The 14,191-nt window shown below is 27.5% G+C and overlaps 1 pseudogene; it reads left to right on the plus strand.

Annotated features, from left to right (window-relative positions):
* Positions 1 to 5,669, plus strand: part of LOC111630804 — a 54,690-nt pseudogene extending 49,021 nt beyond the window's left edge.
* Positions 5,670 to 14,191: the final 8,522 nt, after the last annotated feature.

Raw genomic sequence — 14,191 nt, forward strand, 5'->3', positions numbered from 1 at the left:
TATTAATGCAGATAAATGTATAAGTAGTATTACAGATTTGATTTTGTTTCACAAATTCTTATATTGTCTTTGAAAATATTATAAATAATAATATAAATTAAAATGTAAAATTCTTATTTACAGACCAAATGTGTCTGAAGACCAGATCAAAGATGCCTTTGTTAAAACTGGTGTAACAGTGATTGCTTTCAAATTCTTTCCGTATGTTAAATATTCCAATTTGATAAATTAATTTTTTTTTTAAACTAATATAATAATTAATTTTTAGAAAGGACAAAAAGATGGCTTTAATACAACTTGGCAGTATAGAAGAGGCAATTACAGCCTTAATAGTAAGTATATTTTCAATTTTATAATATAATAGTCTAAATATTTAATCATAATTGTTTAACATAATTATTAGTATTTTAAATTTCTGTTTAAAACTTTACATGGTTAACTATCAATGTTGTATGAGAATATGAGAACAATGTTATGTTATATGTGTATCCAGACAAATTTTCAAAAAAAAAAAAAAAAAATTAAGTTAAATTCAAATTTAATATACTAATTATTGACATTGTTAGCAAATAATTATATGTATAATTCAATTGGCAGAAATTTGGCATGTCAGATTTCTAGTTTTCCTTTTTTGGATTAATTGGTGGTAGATTTGCTTTATAGCAACTCTTGATTTAGCTACTCACTATGCTGTAATATCAATAAATAAAATCCCAGCCATTCTCCTATAAGCATAACTGTTATACTATTGATATAATTACCCTGTAAATGTCAGAATGTCATTATGATCTTTCAAATATTGAATTTGCAAATCTAGAAGTAAAAAAAAAAAAACCTGCTCTTAGGTAAAAATGTGTGTAGATATTTTAAGATTTTTAAATCAAAATTGTATTTATTGTATGGTATATAAAAATACTGTATAAATAAATATCATTTTAGTAATGAATTAAGTGGAAAAAAAATTATAATATGTAAATATTAAAAACACCTTAAGATTTCTTCCAAGACACTATGATAGATTTCAACAATAATAAAGTACAGTACATTCATATCAACTAACAGTCATTTTATTTGTTTGAATTTTTGTTTTTCTCTTTCAACTGTCATTTAATTATTAAAAACTAACTTACATAGTGACTTTTTTTACTTTTTTAATTATTTTTAAATTACTTTTATTACATAAAAGTTTTTAAGGATAGTTTAAGTTTGAGTATTTTTCTTATGTACAAAAAATTGTATACAATCATCAACATTTTTCTACCAAAATTGAAAAATATTAAGAGAATTCAATGTTATCATCATTCCATATATTATCCATTTTTGATAGGTTCCTAAAGGCAATCTGCTCTCTCTCTGTGTCTGTGTCTAAGTAACAATTATATAGAATTAAATATATCATCTTATTAACATTTGTCAAATGTCAGTACCTGATGGAAACCTTTTTCATTTCTTATTAGAAATACTTTTCAGTATTTTCTAATAATAATTTATATAAATATATGTAAATTATTATTAGAAAATAAATTATAATTAGCGTTAGTCTTGACAGTAATTTATATAGTATTTCAAGAATAATTGTGTAATTTTATAATTTCAAGTATGTCAAGTGCAAACTACTTAATGGCATTGCTTTGGTATGACAAGCAAGATTTATTTAATTTTGTGACTAAATATTTTATTATTATGGATTATTAATGCTCTGACTGGCTGTTTATGAAAGTATCTATAGCAGTTGTCCCCAACCTTTTTATCGCCGCGGACCGGTCAACGTTTGATAATTTTACCGCGGCCCACTGAGGGGGGACGTTGATTGTTCATATTTTAGATTGATTTAATTTAATAATTTTAATTTAACTGTATTTAAACGTGCCTTCAAAATAAAATACAATTACACCAAAAAATGAATATAATGTGATTTAACATTTTAACTCACTAGAAAGCTAAATCAATGAGAACCCTGAGCTTGTTTCTTTGCAACGAGACAGTTCCATCTGGGGGTAATAGAAGACAATGACACTCGAAGTGTGTTTCTTATGTTCAGTTTATTCCGCTGTTCCGTCGTCTATTAAAAGTCGCACAAACCGGAGACAAATACACCATAGTAAATAAAATGGAAATAATTTAATGTTCTTTGGGCGGCCCGGTACCATTTGATCCACGGACTGGTACCGGTCCGCGGCCCGGGGGTTGGGGACCACTGATCTATAGTATTATAATCAAAACAAGGAATAATCTTTTCCTCTAATAATTATGGTTAAGTCTTCTCAAATATGTGTATTGATTATATGAAATACAGTAAAACTTACCAAATTCAAATGTCTGTAAATCAAATATTTCTTTAACTCAAAGAAAATGAAGCATTCAGTATGTCTCAATGGAATAGCATAGGGATTTAACGTCTTTAACTTAAATTTCCTTAACTCAAATTCTCTCCCAGTCAAAAGTTTTTATAGTCACTTGACACTGATTTATGCTACTTACAGCTTCCCTGACTCAAAGTTTAATATTTACTCTATCCAAAGTGATCCTAATTACCAGATTTCCATGAAATTGTCAGACAGTTAGTTGTATCTACTGTCCAACACCCATTTGCAGACAACATTCTAGTCCAAATCGAGAGGACCTCTCATTTTATCTCAATAAGATACACTTGCAAAACTGATTCCATTAGCTACATTGAACATTTTACTGAAAGGCATTACAGGGGCTCTTGAATTATATAAAGCAGGGCTTCTTAAACTATGGGTCGCGATCCCATTTAGGGTCGCTTAGCGAAATCTTGGGGTCGTGAGATTTTAATGCAAATTATTGAAAATAATTTGTGAGAGTTTGAAAATTGCACGGTTTGTGTTTTAGGTTTCGTGAGTTGCGCTTTGTGTCACTTCTGGTGCAGCGAGACAATGATTCAGCAACACTGTAGTGTGAACTAGTGTAGTGTTGTCGCTTTTCAGTGTATTCAGTTATCTCTGTTCCATTGTAACATAAGAATGAACTGTAGTAATACACTATTATTGTTTTTGCAAATTTTTATACATCTTTATTTTATATTTTTTGGGTTGCAAAAAAAATCACAATCATAAATGGGGTCGTGAATAAAAAAATTTTAAGAAGCCCTGATATAAAGAATCAAAGATTCAAGAGAGAAAAAAATACAAATTATTCAAAATTGATATTTTTCACTCTTGTTCTCTAACTCAAATTGTCTGTAACTTAGTTTTTTCTGTTCCTTGGAACTTTGAGTTAATAAAGTTCTACTGTATATGAAAATGGAAATAAAATATGCCAGATTCAGTAAATTTTTTATTTAAACAATGATTCACATGATATTGAAGTGATAAGTTAGTTAATTGTTCTGTTAATCTTGTTTTCATATAATATCATATAATAAAAAATATGCTGCAATTCCAACGAGTTTGCGCTTAACCTAAGAACTTGACAATTTATACTTGCTTAAAGCATTATCTTTTCTCTTTTACAGAAAATGCACAATTACCAGTTGAGTGATTCAAGTCATTTAAGAGTGTCTTTCTCCAAATCAACAATCTGAAAATCACTGGTTTTACAAAAATATATTGCCAATAACCAGGTCAAAATGACCAATCAAGAACAATTGTCAACCCACTCTGTGATACAGAGAAGTGATCATCCACCACCAGAGATGCTTCTGCTGGATTGACTAGCATGTGGATGAGAGTTTGCATGGGAATACCAAGTGCACTTAGGCAGAAATCGATATAAGACATGGGTTCAAGTATAAACAAATATTTGATTTTTTTTAATACAGTGGAACAAACTATAGATACATGAAGAATTTTAAAATTTTCATTTATTGTTTAATGTGATGCATTTGTTAATTTAAAAGTGTAGTTTTTTAATGTCATCGGTGCAAAATGTTGTTGATAAATTTTTTTATCATATTGTTAAATGATAGTCCATATATAAGAATATTTTAGAAAATTTGTGCTGTACCACTACAACAAATTTGCTATCACTCATCTACTATATTTCACATTCTTATTCTGCCTAAGTCTGTATTCCTACCTTGTTTTAGTGGACAACTTGCTTTGTATCACAGACTCAAATTTTTGGGTATTATATCGTATAACCTATTCTCTTTTTATACATGAAAGTAATCCATATTTTTGCAGAATTATGGTCTTATGATGGAGATGTCTAAATTTCATCCTTGTAATCTATTTTTGCATGTCGTGGGACTTTTTTAATTGGCATATTTGTAGTCTTTTGATGTTTGAAACTAGATGGCAGTATAGTTTAGTCGGTAGTAATTATATTATTTCTTTTCAAATTCTTCATATTACAGGGATAGGGTTATATATACAGTATATACACATACACAATAATTTACTTGCTTATTACATGTCAGGCATCCAGACCAGGAACTTTTGATTCGTCATCATAGTTTTTATAATTACTATTATTATTATTAAAATGAACTTTTTCTATCATTTATCTGCCAGACGAGTGTAATTGCATCATCAGAAATTAATTTTAGTTTTGTTTTCAATTTTTAACTATCAAAAAAGAATATGCAAGATGAAGTAATGACCTAAAGGATAAAATTAATCTGTGCAGTAGTCTTGCTACGTACATTCCAATGGGTCTAGTATTAAACTTTTTTAATGTTTATTATCACTTGCTAATCTTAAATTAACATTTTTTATATTTATTTTTCTATGTTGTTCATTTAAGGTGATATATCAATGAATTTCTCTTAAAGCCAGGTAGTTGAGATTTGATTCGAAACCATATCAAACTAACCATTTGGGTGTCACAGCCAATTATCTGTGCCTTCTTTAAACTTTGTATCACTTTTGTATGAAATTATGGTACAGCACAAGACAGTCTAGCACTTTTAAGAGGAAAAATTCATTAAATTGGTAAGTGTGCCTACTGCATTGTATAACACTGCCGTAAGAGACACAAACGTACTGCCTAAAACATTTTGACTAAAATTAAAAGAAAAAAAAATACGTATTTCATTTACGACTGTAACAGATCATCATATAATGTAAAAAAAATGATCAAGAGATGCAAACTATAGTAGTGCCTTTCAAAAGGTGCTTTTTTGGAAGCACATCAGACCATATTGAATTTGAAATTTTTTTTGTCATTACCCTCATGTATTTGGGATCTGAGGGTGAAGGCAGAATAAAATTTTTTATTTTAAAATTCTCCTGCCGTAAAAATGATATTGTGGTGTGTGTGTGTGTATGTATGTATATGTTTGTAATCATACAAAAAATTGAACAAATGGTCTAACATATCGGAGCTTCAACGGAGGCTGTCATTTTTCAGGCACAAATTAAAATTATATAGATATATACTGTATATACAAATTTCAGACATATTTTTGAATGGAAGATAATTTAAAATGATTCTTAAATTGTTACGATAAATTAGAGAACTTATTAATGAATTTAAAAGTTTCCTCTTTGTTAAATACGATCAAAGTGTATAAAATTGCCAAGCTTTCTTAAAAAAAAAAAGAAAAAAAAAGAATTTTGCTGGCTTTGGGTTCCATTAATATACAGTAACTACTTCTGTCTTCAAGAGTGTTTTCAGATATCTTTAGTTTCTTTCTGTATTAACTTTGTCATTAACTTTTTCTATGTATTTACTATGGTATTAAATAACTTTCTTTCTGTGCATGTTCTGTGTTTTATTAAAAATATTCTCAAATGCAATAGTCTAAATTATCCAAAATGTAACTAAAAAAGTATAATATGAAAGAAGAGAGACAAAATTATCATAATTTATTTTCTTGATTGTATAAAATAAATAACTTGAAAATATATTGATATATCATAAATTATTGAAAAGTTTTATTTTGGAATATAACTTTTTATTTTAAAAATATGAAACTTTTTTCAAGAAGAATCATTTCATAAAGTTTTGGATAATCAAGACTAATCTTATTGTTCTCTATATTTCTTTTTCACTGGTTATTAAGAAATTTGAACAATTTTTTTGAGTTTCTTCATTTTCATATTTCTAGTAAAATTATCAATAAAATGAAATCAAGTCATATTCTCATCAGAAAATACAACTTTATGCTCATCTTAAATAACATTTTATAGTATATTTGTTTTTCTGAAGATATTTTGAAATATTGAAAGCATTTCATTTAAAACAACTGTTTATTTAACACCAGAAAAACTGAGTTTTCTTCTTTGAGTTAACATTTATAGACTTTACTCTTACAAAACAATTATTTACATAATTTTTTTTGCTATTTAAGCTCAATTTTTATAACACTTAGAGCTCTTGACTTTTATCATAGAGCTCAATATAAAAACAACAAATTATTTTTCCACATATTTTATATGTTGATCTAGTTATTTAAATCTAAAAGATTGTTTTTGTGTCAATTTAAATATGTATAGAATGTTTTCAGATATTGCCTCAATTCAGTTTGAGTGCAATTTGTATAACAATGAAAACACAAAAGCAATTTATTAGATGCAAGATTTTTTTTATATATCATGGGGCCACAATACATTTTTAATAAAATGATTCTGATGTTAAACTAAAGAAAATTGTCATCAGCCACAATTACCAAAACCTTTCTCAATATCAGTTTATTAGTTAATGTTAACACATTATTTTATGTATATTTTTTATTAGGAGCTTAATTTAAGAATTTGAATTAAAATTTTAGTAACAGTATTGTAGGTTATGTTTTATTTGTTTTTTTCCTTTCATGTGCACAAAATTCATAATGATCACCTTTTACTTTAGTTCATCATTTGCAGGAAGATATCTTCTATAAAGATTTTAATTATAATTATTATTATTAACAAATTATAAGATTTACCATAACTGATTTTAACTTTTTTTCTGAAAAAATTTGTTTACAAAAATTACTCTTAAAAATTCATTAAAGTATGAAAATGACACATAATGTCTCTATATTCATATTTAGTAAATAAAGCAGAAATATTGTCTTTTGATGTTAAATGATTTCGTTTGAAGTGTTAAAACACAAAAATTATAGAAATTATAAACTATAAGAATATTTTCAATAGCTTAACATTTTATCATCAGATAAAATTTTAATAGAGCTATCTTTTTGAATTTAACATATTGGTAATTTTCTATTTGAATTTTACATTATGATGATAACATTAAGTAATTGAAAATATCTATATACTTTGTAATTTCTGTGAATTTTTTTTGTATTTTATTGCTTTGAATAAAATTATATAACATCAAGAGTCTTTTACCTTATTTATGTAAAAGGTTCATTCATACCATTCATGTTTTATAAAAACATTTGAGTTAAAGCATGTATCAATAAATTAATTAATAATATATAATTGTACATCTTAAAGAAGAAATGTGTTTATTGAAAAGAAAGATCTTAGAATAAAAATGTTTCATAAAAATTGATATTTTAACTAAATCAAAATGTATCTGAATTATTTATATGAGTGATTATTAATTCAAGAATTAAAAACTGGGAAATGAAATCAATCCTTGAATTGGCAATTTTCATTCTCCAGTTTTTAATTAAATCCAAATGTTTGAACTAGATTCATCAAAAATCTATTTTGGTATAGTTAAACAATACACACCATCAAAACAAGAGATTTCACACTCCCACTAAACATTAATGTTTCTGCAGCCCATTTAATGAATCTTGGGTGGATGGGCTATAACAAGGATGGCAAACTTTTTTGAATCTGCATGCCACATAGTAAGCATATTAAGCATACTTTTCTTTAAAACTGATTATGCGGGCAGAAGTTTTAGACTTTTAGTAACTATATTTAAATTTGGCCGAATGGCCAAGCAGCCAAAGTGGTAGCTTATCGTTCTTGTGGACCCAAGATCAAAACCCCAGAAAATTTTCAGGTGGTGATCCATTTTTCACCACCTGACTGTTCCATTTGGAGTTTGCTAAATAAAAAAAGGGCCCTCTTAGTGCCCACAGGGCGAAAAGAGTTTTAAAAACTATATTTAAATAAATAAAATAATATGCTGTAACTAGAGTAAATGTACAGAACCTGATTGAAAAAGATGATAAACCAATATCATATAATACGTTACGTGCTGGATGATTTCTTCGACGTGCCACTTTGGGCACGCATGCCATAGGTTTGCCACCTCTGGGCTATAATATGCACAGTAGCAGGAGTCAGTATTTATTTACAAACTAGTGAAGGGAGTGAATTATTGACAAATCTTTGAAGTCACTGTGCATTACCAATAAAAGACTCTTGAAGTTTTTAAAACTCCCAGAGTTGCACCAAATATCAAATTGCCTGGCCAAGATATATGAAATTATTTGTATACAGATGTATTCATAGATTACTTCAGTTTTAAATGCTTTCACAATTACAAGATAAGTTTTTTGCCAAGCTCAAGTCTTCTTAGTAGTGTAAGATGATGGGTTTTGTGTTTCTAATATTGATATAATAATCTGAAGAACTGTTTTGATTAATATTCAGTTATGGAAGAAGAAAATTTGGGCACAATCATATATTTCCATATATTAATGCCAGTTTGTATTGTTATATATTCTTTAAAAGTGGTGATAAATTTCATCAAATTATGTATATTATATTGTTATACATATATACAGTAATAACCAGCCCAACCAAATTTTTATTAAAAAAATAGATATATATATATATATATCTAAATTTAGATATATCTCATTTAGATATATATATATATCTAAATGCTTGATTTATTGTCATTTTATATATCAAGAAACTAACAAAAATATATCATTGGTGCTTTTCTAATGATGAACTATTATCACTTCCTTTTTTAATATTAATAGGATAATGTAACAAAATTTTTCTTTCTATAGAAATTAAAATGAGATGTTACATTCAATATAATGGACCATGCATGATATTATGGATCGAAGATTTTAACATCCATCAGCAATACATTAATTTGAATGTGATTACTATTATATAGAATATCTTATTTTGCATTAGTTTGATCTTACATTTAATCATTGTATCTCAATGATACTGTAAAATATTTGACTTGACTTAAACATTGACTTCAATTTTTCAATTTTTGATTGAATTCTTGGTTTTAATTTTAACCAAGAATTGAATCAAAAATTGAAAAATTAAAGTCAATTCATGAAATAAATAGCAACATGGAATTTTTTGGGGGAAATTATTTAGTAAATGAAAGTTTTAGAAAATTTTACCATCATTCTAAGATTAAGAATTACTGCATGAAATTTTAAAAGTTAATGAGAATGCATCCACAATACATTTAAAGTCAGATTTTTAATGTTCACAGCAACAAAAAATTATTTAAATAAATTATTGATATTTTAAATGTTTCAAATAATCAATTCATAATACAGTATAGTTCATTTTATTATGTATATACAGTATTATCTGTAAATGAATAGTAATTATGTAATATAACATCTAATTACTAAGCATTTACATAATATTTTAAAATTATTTCTTGTCATTGTACCCTTTCCCATGTACAGTACTTATGATCAACCTCAAATCTCCCACATCATTTCTTTTAATTATTCAATAGTTATTTGAATCTTAAATTTTACAACTTGTAAACAGAATGTATTATTCAATTATGAAAAAAAAAATTCTTTAAAATATTCTGTTTCAGATAACATATATATNTTGACATTGTTAGCAAATAATTATATGTATAATTCAATTGGCAGAAATTTGGCATGTCAGATTTCTAGTTTTCCTTTTTTGGATTAATTGGTGGTAGATTTGCTTTATAGCAACTCTTGATTTAGCTACTCACTATGCTGTAATATCAATAAATAAAATCCCAGCCATTCTCCTATAAGCATAACTGTTATACTATTGATATAATTACCCTGTAAATGTCAGAATGTCATTATGATCTTTCAAATATTGAATTTGCAAATCTAGAAGTAAAAAAAAAAAAACCTGCTCTTAGGTAAAAATGTGTGTAGATATTTTAAGATTTTTAAATCAAAATTGTATTTATTGTATGGTATATAAAAATACTGTATAAATAAATATCATTTTAGTAATGAATTAAGTGGAAAAAAAATTATAATATGTAAATATTAAAAACACCTTAAGATTTCTTCCAAGACACTATGATAGATTTCAACAATAATAAAGTACAGTACATTCATATCAACTAACAGTCATTTTATTTGTTTGAATTTTTGTTTTTCTCTTTCAACTGTCATTTAATTATTAAAAACTAACTTACATAGTGACTTTTTTTACTTTTTTAATTATTTTTAAATTACTTTTATTACATAAAAGTTTTTAAGGATAGTTTAAGTTTGAGTATTTTTCTTATGTACAAAAAATTGTATACAATCATCAACATTTTTCTACCAAAATTGAAAAATATTAAGAGAATTCAATGTTATCATCATTCCATATATTATCCATTTTTGATAGGTTCCTAAAGGCAATCTGCTCTCTCTCTGTGTCTGTGTCTAAGTAACAATTATATAGAATTAAATATATCATCTTATTAACATTTGTCAAATGTCAGTACCTGATGGAAACCTTTTTCATTTCTTATTAGAAATACTTTTCAGTATTTTCTAATAATAATTTATATAAATATATGTAAATTATTATTAGAAAATAAATTATAATTAGCGTTAGTCTTGACAGTAATTTATATAGTATTTCAAGAATAATTGTGTAATTTTATAATTTCAAGTATGTCAAGTGCAAACTACTTAATGGCATTGCTTTGGTATGACAAGCAAGATTTATTTAATTTTGTGACTAAATATTTTATTATTATGGATTATTAATGCTCTGACTGGCTGTTTATGAAAGTATCTATAGCAGTTGTCCCCAACCTTTTTATCGCCGCGGACCGGTCAACGTTTGATAATTTTACCGCGGCCCACTGAGGGGGGACGTTGATTGTTCATATTTTAGATTGATTTAATTTAATAATTTTAATTTAACTGTATTTAAACGTGCCTTCAAAATAAAATACAATTACACCAAAAAATGAATATAATGTGATTTAACATTTTAACTCACTAGAAAGCTAAATCAATGAGAACCCTGAGCTTGTTTCTTTGCAACGAGACAGTTCCATCTGGGGGTAATAGAAGACAATGACACTCGAAGTGTGTTTCTTATGTTCAGTTTATTCCGCTGTTCCGTCGTCTATTAAAAGTCACACAAACCGGAGACAAATACACCATAGTAAATAAAATGGAAATAATTTAATGTTCTTTGGGCGGCCCGGTACCATTTGATCCACGGACTGGTACCGGTCCGCGGCCCGGGGGTTGGGGACCACTGATCTATAGTATTATAATCAAAACAAGGAATAATCTTTTCCTCTAATAATTATGGTTAAGTCTTCTCAAATATGTGTATTGATTATATGAAATACAGTAAAACTTACCAAATTCAAATGTCTGTAAATCAAATATTTCTTTAACTCAAAGAAAATGAAGCATTCAGTATGTCTCAATGGAATAGCATAGGGATTTAACGTCTTTAACTTAAATTTCCTTAACTCAAATTCTCTCCCAGTCAAAAGTTTTTATAGTCACTTGACACTGATTTATGCTACTTACAGCTTCCCTGACTCAAAGTTTAATATTTACTCTATCCAAAGTGATCCTAATTACCAGATTTCCATGAAATTGTCAGACAGTTAGTTGTATCTACTGTCCAACACCCATTTGCAGACAACATTCTAGTCCAAATCGAGAGGACCTCTCATTTTATCTCAATAAGATACACTTGCAAAACTGATTCCATTAGCTACATTGAACATTTTACTGAAAGGCATTACAGGGGCTCTTGAATTATATAAAGCAGGGCTTCTTAAACTATGGGTCGCGATCCCATTTAGGGTCGCTTAGCGAAATCTTGGGGTCGTGAGATTTTAATGCAAATTATTGAAAATAATTTGTGAGAGTTTGAAAATTGCACGGTTTGTGTTTTAGGTTTCGTGAGTTGCGCTTTGTGTCACTTCTGGTGCAGCGAGACAATGATTCAGCAACACTGTAGTGTGAACTAGTGTAGTGTTGTCGCTTTTCAGTGTATTCAGTTATCTCTGTTCCATTGTAACATAAGAATGAACTGTAGTAATACACTATTATTGTTTTTGCAAATTTTTATACATCTTTATTTTATATTTTTTGGGTTGCAAAAAAAATCACAATCATAAATGGGGTCGTGAATAAAAAAATTTTAAGAAGCCCTGATATAAAGAATCAAAGATTCAAGAGAGAAAAAAATACAAATTATTCAAAATTGATATTTTTCACTCTTGTTCTCTAACTCAAATTGTCTGTAACTTAGTTTTTTCTGTTCCTTGGAACTTTGAGTTAATAAAGTTCTACTGTATATGAAAATGGAAATAAAATATGCCAGATTCAGTAAATTTTTTATTTAAACAATGATTCACATGATATTGAAGTGATAAGTTAGTTAATTGTTCTGTTAATCTTGTTTTCATATAATATCATATAATAAAAAATATGCTGCAATTCCAACGAGTTTGCGCTTAACCTAAGAACTTGACAATTTATACTTGCTTAAAGCATTATCTTTTCTCTTTTACAGAAAATGCACAATTACCAGTTGAGTGATTCAAGTCATTTAAGAGTGTCTTTCTCCAAATCAACAATCTGAAAATCACTGGTTTTACAAAAATATATTGCCAATAACCAGGTCAAAATGACCAATCAAGAACAATTGTCAACCCACTCTGTGATACAGAGAAGTGATCATCCACCACCAGAGATGCTTCTGCTGGATTGACTAGCATGTGGATGAGAGTTTGCATGGGAATACCAAGTGCACTTAGGCAGAAATCGATATAAGACATGGGTTCAAGTATAAACAAATATTTGATTTTTTTTAATACAGTGGAACAAACTATAGATACATGAAGAATTTTAAAATTTTCATTTATTGTTTAATGTGATGCATTTGTTAATTTAAAAGTGTAGTTTTTTAATGTCATCGGTGCAAAATGTTGTTGATAAATTTTTTTATCATATTGTTAAATGATAGTCCATATATAAGAATATTTTAGAAAATTTGTGCTGTACCACTACAACAAATTTGCTATCACTCATCTACTATATTTCACATTCTTATTCTGCCTAAGTCTGTATTCCTACCTTGTTTTAGTGGACAACTTGCTTTGTATCACAGACTCAAATTTTTGGGTATTATATCGTATAACCTATTCTCTTTTTATACATGAAAGTAATCCATATTTTTGCAGAATTATGGTCTTATGATGGAGATGTCTAAATTTCATCCTTGTAATCTATTTTTGCATGTCGTGGGACTTTTTTAATTGGCATATTTGTAGTCTTTTGATGTTTGAAACTAGATGGCAGTATAGTTTAGTCGGTAGTAATTATATTATTTCTTTTCAAATTCTTCATATTACAGGGATAGGGTTATATATACAGTATATACACATACACAATAATTTACTTGCTTATTACATGTCAGGCATCCAGACCAGGAACTTTTGATTCGTCATCATAGTTTTTATAATTACTATTATTATTATTAAAATGAACTTTTTCTATCATTTATCTGCCAGACGAGTGTAATTGCATCATCAGAAATTAATTTTAGTTTTGTTTTCAATTTTTAACTATCAAAAAAGAATATGCAAGATGAAGTAATGACCTAAAGGATAAAATTAATCTGTGCAGTAGTCTTGCTACGTACATTCCAATGGGTCTAGTATTAAACTTTTTTAATGTTTATTATCACTTGCTAATCTTAAATTAACATTTTTTATATTTATTTTTCTATGTTGTTCATTTAAGGTGATATATCAATGAATTTCTCTTAAAGCCAGGTAGTTGAGATTTGATTCGAAACCATATCAAACTAACCATTTGGGTGTCACAGCCAATTATCTGTGCCTTCTTTAAACTTTGTATCACTTTTGTATGAAATTATGGTACAGCACAAGACAGTCTAGCACTTTTAAGAGGAAAAATTCATTAAATTGGTAAGTGTGCCTACTGCATTGTATAACACTGCCGTAAGAGACACAAACGTACTGCCTAAAACATTTTGACTAAAATTAAAAGAAAAAAAAATACGTATTTCATTTACGACTGTAACAGATCATCATATAATGTAAAAAAAATGATCAAGAGATGCAAACTATAGTAGTGCCTTTCAAAAGGTGCTTTTTTGGAAGCACA

Source organism: Centruroides sculpturatus, unplaced genomic scaffold, assembly GCF_000671375.1.
Source record: "Centruroides sculpturatus isolate CEXI.00-Female unplaced genomic scaffold, Cexi_2.0 scaffold754, whole genome shotgun sequence".
In the NCBI taxonomy this organism is placed as follows: Eukaryota; Metazoa; Arthropoda; class Arachnida; order Scorpiones; family Buthidae; genus Centruroides; species Centruroides sculpturatus.